This window comes from Astatotilapia calliptera, unplaced genomic scaffold (assembly GCF_900246225.1).
Source record: "Astatotilapia calliptera unplaced genomic scaffold, fAstCal1.2 U_scaffold_26, whole genome shotgun sequence".
NCBI classification, from domain to species: Eukaryota; Metazoa; Chordata; class Actinopteri; order Cichliformes; family Cichlidae; genus Astatotilapia; species Astatotilapia calliptera.
The window spans coordinates 280,743-287,737 of NW_020535763.1; the positions used below are offsets into that span (position 1 = coordinate 280,743).

General features: G+C 37.3%; 1 long non-coding RNA gene across 1 annotated transcript; it reads left to right on the forward strand.

The window, feature by feature from the left end:
• The first annotated feature begins 795 nt into the window (after nucleotides 1-795).
• On the forward strand, nucleotides 796-1,638 carry LOC113017901 (uncharacterized). The gene is made up of 3 exons (XR_003271617.1): nucleotides 796-1,050; nucleotides 1,218-1,394; nucleotides 1,584-1,638. It is a non-coding gene; the product is annotated as an uncharacterized LOC113017901 (long non-coding RNA).
• Nucleotides 1,639-6,995: the final 5,357 nt, after the last annotated feature.

Genomic DNA, 6,995 nt, shown 5'->3' on the forward strand with positions numbered 1-6,995 from the left:
TCTTATGAACTATGAAATTGAATCAATCAAGTTAGACCTGGCTGAACTGAATTTGGAACCAGATCTCTTTAGGAATGAACTAGCACAACACTTAAAGTTAACTGACTAAAATCTTTTAATCAACACAATGACAATAAGGGAACTTCACTGGGATTGATAAATTATCTAATGTTTATTTGAAGACTGTAAAATAAAAACAATGTTCATGGAACAAGTCTAGTTTCATACTTGTAAGGGATGATAGCTGACTTCGGAGAAAATCTCTCTCTCCTTCCAGTTCTTCAATTCTCTTCTTTTGCCACTCCAGTTTCTCCTTAAGAAAAGTCAGTTTCTCTCGCTCCTTGTTAAGAAGGGCAGTTGCAGTAGGGGCAGGATTAGAAGAAGAATCTAAAGAACAAAAAATTATTAAATTACAATACTAAAATAATTTATTTCTAAAACAAGGCAAATAATTCTTATGTGTACTGCCTTACCAGGGTGTTTAATATAAATTGAATGATGCACATAAACAAAAATAAAAATATACAACTAAGATACATAAATCGTTTGGAATAACCAATAGTAATAGAGCTATTCACATGTTATGTGATGTTAGTTAGCCACTGTAGCTAGCAGCCAAATGGCTCAGTAGATAGCTAGCTAGCATTATACTCACCTTCATGTCTAACTGCTGACATCGTTGGCTTAGTGCAATCTAGATCATCCAGTCTCTGCTTTTTGTATCTCTTCGAACGTGTGCTAACTGTGTAAGTCGCAGACGCACACAAATTTTTATCTTCTGCTCCATCCATGGCGCAGCAACTTGAACGAGCGCCTTCAGTGTGTCTGTTCGTGCCCCTTTGGCTTGACCTTCCAGAGCGCTCCACTGCCTGTCGCGCTCTGAGAGGAGGGGCTTTCCTTAATAAAGTTAACTGTGATTGGATGGTTGTATAAGCTCCTCTGCGTTTAAATTAAATTTGTTTTCCCTCCCTTTGGCGGCAGAACATATTTCTTTAGCATGAATCCAGCGGGTTAGATCTACATAACAAAGTCGGAGATACATTATAACAGGTGAGACAATCCTCTTTTTTGCGTGGGACTATTTTTGATTATAGGGCTTGTTTTATATAGCATGTGAAGTTCTTTAACTCTGAACTGATTTGCACTAGACTCCCATAGAGTATTTTTACGGTGTTTCGAGGTGATAATAAAATAAATTACTCATTTTTTTCCACCAGAATGTCTCTGGGAATGAGATTGCGCGCCAGAATAGAAGGAAAACAAACTAAATATAAGGCACTAAGGCTCATTAAATGGCTGCAGAAGAAACACCTGCTAAAAAAGAAGCTTAGATGTCCTGTTTGTCACCATAAGATGAAAATGATTTCCGTGGTGAAGAAAGACCAATATATGTGGTATGTATAATGCATGATAATGTAGTGCATGTAGTAAATATAACAAAGTATTTCGGTTATCAATGCGAGATGGAGCATTAACCTCTTTTCATTATTATTTTCTTCATACTTAATTTTGTGATTATCTTTTCAATTAATGCTCTTGTTTAAGGGTCCATTTCTTTACTTAACTCATTGGTATGTTCTCAGGTGCTGCAAAAGAGCAAGTCATAGGAAAGTTTCCAGAACAATTAGAACTGGCTCCTTCTTTGAGAAATCAAAAACATCTCTTTTCAGTTGGATGAAGTTCATTTACAGGTATATGTAGATGTAGACATTAATAGCAATGCACCTTTCATAATTGAACACCAATACGAAACTTGTGAAATAAAATTAGGGCCTCAGTAAGTAATAATTGCCTCAATTTCTATCACAGATTTTCACAAGTGCTCAGGCTCAGACAAATAGATATGATGGATGATGAAGTGGCTGGCAGCTCCAGAACACTAAGTAGCATGGCAAGACACATTCGACATGTTTGTATACGTGCAATTAAAAGACACAGAATAAACAATGGACACCGTCTTGGTGGTGACAGAGAATTTGTGGTTATAGATGAAAGCTGTCTCCGTCATCAGCGAAAGGTTGGTAAACTCTCAGACAGGTTTGTTAGAATCAATGCAGATCTGAATGTGTCCTCTAAACATGGAAACCTTTACCATAAGTAAAAAAATTAGTAGAAGCAACCATCTTTTTGAATGTTTCTTTGTAGATATTCTGTTTAATTTTATTCTTTTTGTTTTCAGTATGCACGTGGACGCTTTGGAAATGCATGGAAAAGGAAGAAATGGGTATTTGGAATGATGGGAATTAAAGACAAAAGGCGAAGGCTCGTGTTAAAACTTGTTGAAAAACGATCAAGGCGCCACCTTGTTCCTCTGATCAGACAGCATGTTAAGTTGGGTAGTGCCATTATCAGTGATGAGTGGAGAGCCTACAAGAATGTTTTGACAAACATAGGGTACAGACATTACACTGTAAATCACAGCAGGTGGTTTGTAGATCCTCAATCTGGCAGTCATACACAGCATATCGAAAGGGCTTGGATGACCATCAAAGGACATGTCCGTAGACTAAGAAGTTGCTGGAGGAACACCTGATGGTTCTTGAGTGGTCATCTTGGCTTGGTTCGCGACACCCTGATGGACCACTGGGACGCTTATTTAAGGACATACAAAAAATATTTCCAGTTTGAACCAGTCTGGCATGAACCTTTTTTGGAGTGGGTGACTGTTTGGTCTTTTAAAAAACACATTTAATGTTACATGTGTTACTCTTACAATACATTCCCATTTTTGACAGTAGTTATATGTTATTTCAATCACTGATTGTAATTTAGGTCTAAGTGTTATAAATGGTGACATTATGCACAGTGTTGGGAAGGTTACTTTTAAAATGTATTCCATTACAGAATACAGAATACATGCCCCAAAATGTATTCTGTAACGTATTCCGTTACGTTACTCAACAACGTGAATGTACTGTTGCTGTGTGATTTATTACTATTACTGAAGGTCCGCGACTCCGAACTGTAGTAAAGGGACCTCTGACTAATACGGCGGGGTCCCTGTCAGCTCGTAGCCGAAAAATAGCTTTACTTTGTTGTGTGGGTCAACTTTTCTTGCGAGAGACAGAGAGAGGCGTTGAAAGACTGCTCCAACGGAACTTATTGTTTTCGGAGGAAAACACGAGCACGGTGTACAGCCGAGTCTTACAGTTTTTTCTGAATGCTTAAACCCTAACTGTGATTCCTGTAGCACAATCTCTAAAACTATTCAGACTTATAGCAAAACCACTCACTGAGTTTGCAAAACTAAAAGCACAAAAACTGCTTTGCACTCAGTTTGCAATTTTGTAACACACACTTTGCAAAACTGTAGGCACAATTCACTGCACAACACTCAATTACCAAATTTCCAACACACTCCTAGCAAAAGTATACACATGTATGGCTATCATTAACACCAATTTGCCAACTGTCTGGCACACTTTCACATGTGAAAACTTTTTTAGATAATTAGTTCACTTTGCAATCAGCCTAAGCACTACAATACAGGTAAGCTGTGTGTGCGGAGTACAATGGAGGGAGCAGAAAGAGTGAGAAGTAGAGGAGGCCGAGGAAGAGGACGTGGAGGTGAAGAAGTAGGATGAAGAGGACGACAAGGACAAGGAGGAGCAAGAGGAAGACGAGGAGGGGGGAGAGGAAGATGAGGAGGGGGGAGAGGAAGGGTAGGAAGAGTAAGAAATAGAATTGCTGATGACATCAGAGCTACAATAGTGGACCATGTAATCAACCGTGGAATGACCCTGAGGGTAGCTGGCCAACGGGTCCAGCCTAACTCGAGCCGCTACACTGTAGCAAGTACCATAAGGACATCTTGAAATGAGAATCGGTTAGTACAGTCACTTCGCACAAAGATTTGTAGCACTGCCATATGCCAATGAGAAACACACCAACACCATTGATGTAAAAATACTGAAATTGTTACTTTACAGAATTGCTAGGTGACCAGATGCTCGGGGCAGAGGAAGCATGTTCACTGCAGACCAAGTAACCCATATAGTCATTATGGCGATTGCAAATAATCCTATACTTGGAAATAAACACTTGTGTTTGTTTTGATGTGTTTGAATAAACACCAGTACTTGAAGTTTGGATCCCTCTATGCTTATGGATCTATGACAGAAGTATGAGCTCAAACTGACATAGCCTACCTTGTGCACAGAGACAGCAAAAGCCAGATGTGTTTTGTATTCATACCATCAGTGTGCAGTTGGCGCATTGTGTGCTTAGTAGATGATGGCTTGTGTGTACTGTTTGATACGGAAACACCATTTTTACGAAGGTGTGAAGAGTTAACCTAGCTGTGTTCGCGTTTGCAAGAGAACTACAATGTTTTGATTATTGGGTGACAGGTTTTCTTATTTGTGTGAAGAGTTTTGCAAAATTAGCCAATAGTTACAAAAAATGTGCTTAAGCAATCAGAAAAAACTGTAATAGCTTACTTACAACTGGGCTCGTCAGGCTCTCTTCTTGGCTGAAGTGGTTATTATTATATTTAAATGCTTCCAGCTCCCGTTTTTCCTCGATGACCACTCGTACCTTTCCACTCCCCTTTTTCTCCCTCCTCGCGCTCACAGACCCATAACGTGTATGGCAGTCCATTCTCCCTGCAGCACGGACTACACTGCCCATGATGCTACATTCTTTAGAGCTATGCTTGTAGCATTCTGCCTGTTAGCTTAGCACAACAACAACAACAACGAAAAGGCGCTCTCTCACCCAGGAAACACACAGTCGCAGAGAGAGAGAGAGAGAGAGAGAGAGAGAGAGAGAGCGTCACCCTGTAACCATGGCAACCGTAACGCTGCCGCCTGGAACAACAGAACGTAGCTGTCGAACAAAACCCAAACAGTCCTGACCCGCGACAAAATGAAACAGGAAAGTACCGCAGTGTAATCCATTTATTTCAACAAAGTAACTGTATTCTGAATACCACCTTTTTAAACGGTAACTGTAACGGAATACATTTACTCATATTTTGTATTTTAAATACGTAACGGCGGTACATGTATTCCGTTACTCCCCAACACTGATTATACATTTAAGACTCACTTTTGGCAATTAAATGTTTATTAGTGATTAATAAAGGGTGTTATGCTTTACACTTTACAATAAGGCTCCCATTTGGCATTTATAAATGTTTATTTGTCATTAATAAATGGTTTTATGCTTTACACTTTACAATAAGGCTCCCATTTGGCATTTATAAATGTTTATTTGTCATTAATAAATGGTTTTATGCTTTACACTTTACAATAAGTCTCCCATTTGGCATTTATAAATGTTTATTTGTCATTAATAAATGGTGTTATGCTTTACACTTTACAATAACGCTCCCATTTGGCATTTATAAATGTTTATTTGTCATTAATAAATGGTTTTATGCTTTACACTTTACAATAAGGCTCCCATTTGGCATTTATAAATATTTATTAGTCATTAATAAATGGTTTTATGCTTTACACTTTACAATAAGGCTCCCATGTGGCATTTATAAATATTTATTATTCATTAAAAAATGGTGTTATGCTTTACACTTTACAATAAGTCTCCCATGTGGTATTTATAAATATTTATTATTCATTAATAAATTGTTTTATGCTTTACACTTTACAACAAAGCTCCGATTAATAGTTGTGGATATTTATAATACATTTATGAAGTAAGTAAGTAAGTAAGTAAGTAAGTAAAATTTATTTATATAGCGCTTTTCACAGATAAAAATCACAAAGTGCTTTACAACACAGAAAATGGGAATATAAAACAATATAACAGTAAATAAAACATTGTAAAACAATAAAACTATAAAAACAGCATAAGAAGAAATTAATCAAATGCTTTTCTAAATAAAAATGTCTTCAGCTGTTTCTTAAAACAATCAATGGAGTCCGTGCAGCGAAGAGACAGTGGGAGAGAATTCCACAACCGTGGTGCCACAGTCTGAAAGGCCCGATCACCATGAGTTTTAAAACGAGTGCGTGGTACCACCAACAGTCTCTGATCTAATGACCTTAAAGCCCGAGAAGATGTATGTGATTTCAGCAGGTCAGATAAATATTGAGGAGCCTGACCATGCAGGGCCCTAAAGGTTAGAACTAAAATTTTAAACTGAAACCTAAAATTTACAGGCAACCAGTGAAGGGAGGCCAAGACTGGAGTGATATGCGATCTTCTCTTGGTGCCTGTTAAGAGACGTGCTGCAGCATTCTGCACAGTCTGAAGACGATTTAAGGCTGATTTGTTAAAACAAGTAAAAAGGCCATTACAATAGTCTAAACTAGAAGAAATAAAAGCATGAATAATCATCTCAAGTTCAAGCTTTGATACCATTAGTCTGAGTTTAGAAATATTCCGTAAATGATAAAAACAGTTTCGGACTAGCTGCTTAGAATGCTGCTCGAGCGACATCGAGCTGTCAAATAAGACACCGAGATTTCTAAGGCTTGATTTTACGTAAGGGTCTAAGAAGCTGATATGCTGTCTAATTTCTGGGACCATATGGTCTGGAGCAATAATTAGAGTTTCTGTTTTATCAGAGTAAGTACAATTTTATATGATAAAAAATATGTTTACAAATGCTGATTGTGCTTACAGGATAGTAACTTAGTCTGAAATGTTTAATATAGCAACTCTAGATTAAATATATAGATGAACACAAATTATCTCACTATTTGGCAAGAAACCGGTCAGTTTTTTTTCTTTTTCTCACCCTTAACTAATGCATAATAAACCATTAATAATGGTTTATAAAGCATTTACAGATTAATTAATAATATAGCTATAAACTATTTATTAGCATCTATAAGGGGAGACTTATTGTAAAGTGGTACCCAACCATGTTATAACCAACCATGTTACAACCATGTTATAACCAACCATGTTACAACCATGTTATAACCAACCATGTTATAACAACCATGTTATAACCATGTTATAACCAACCATGTTAACAACCATGTTATTAAACATGTATCCAACATGTTATAACCCATGTTATA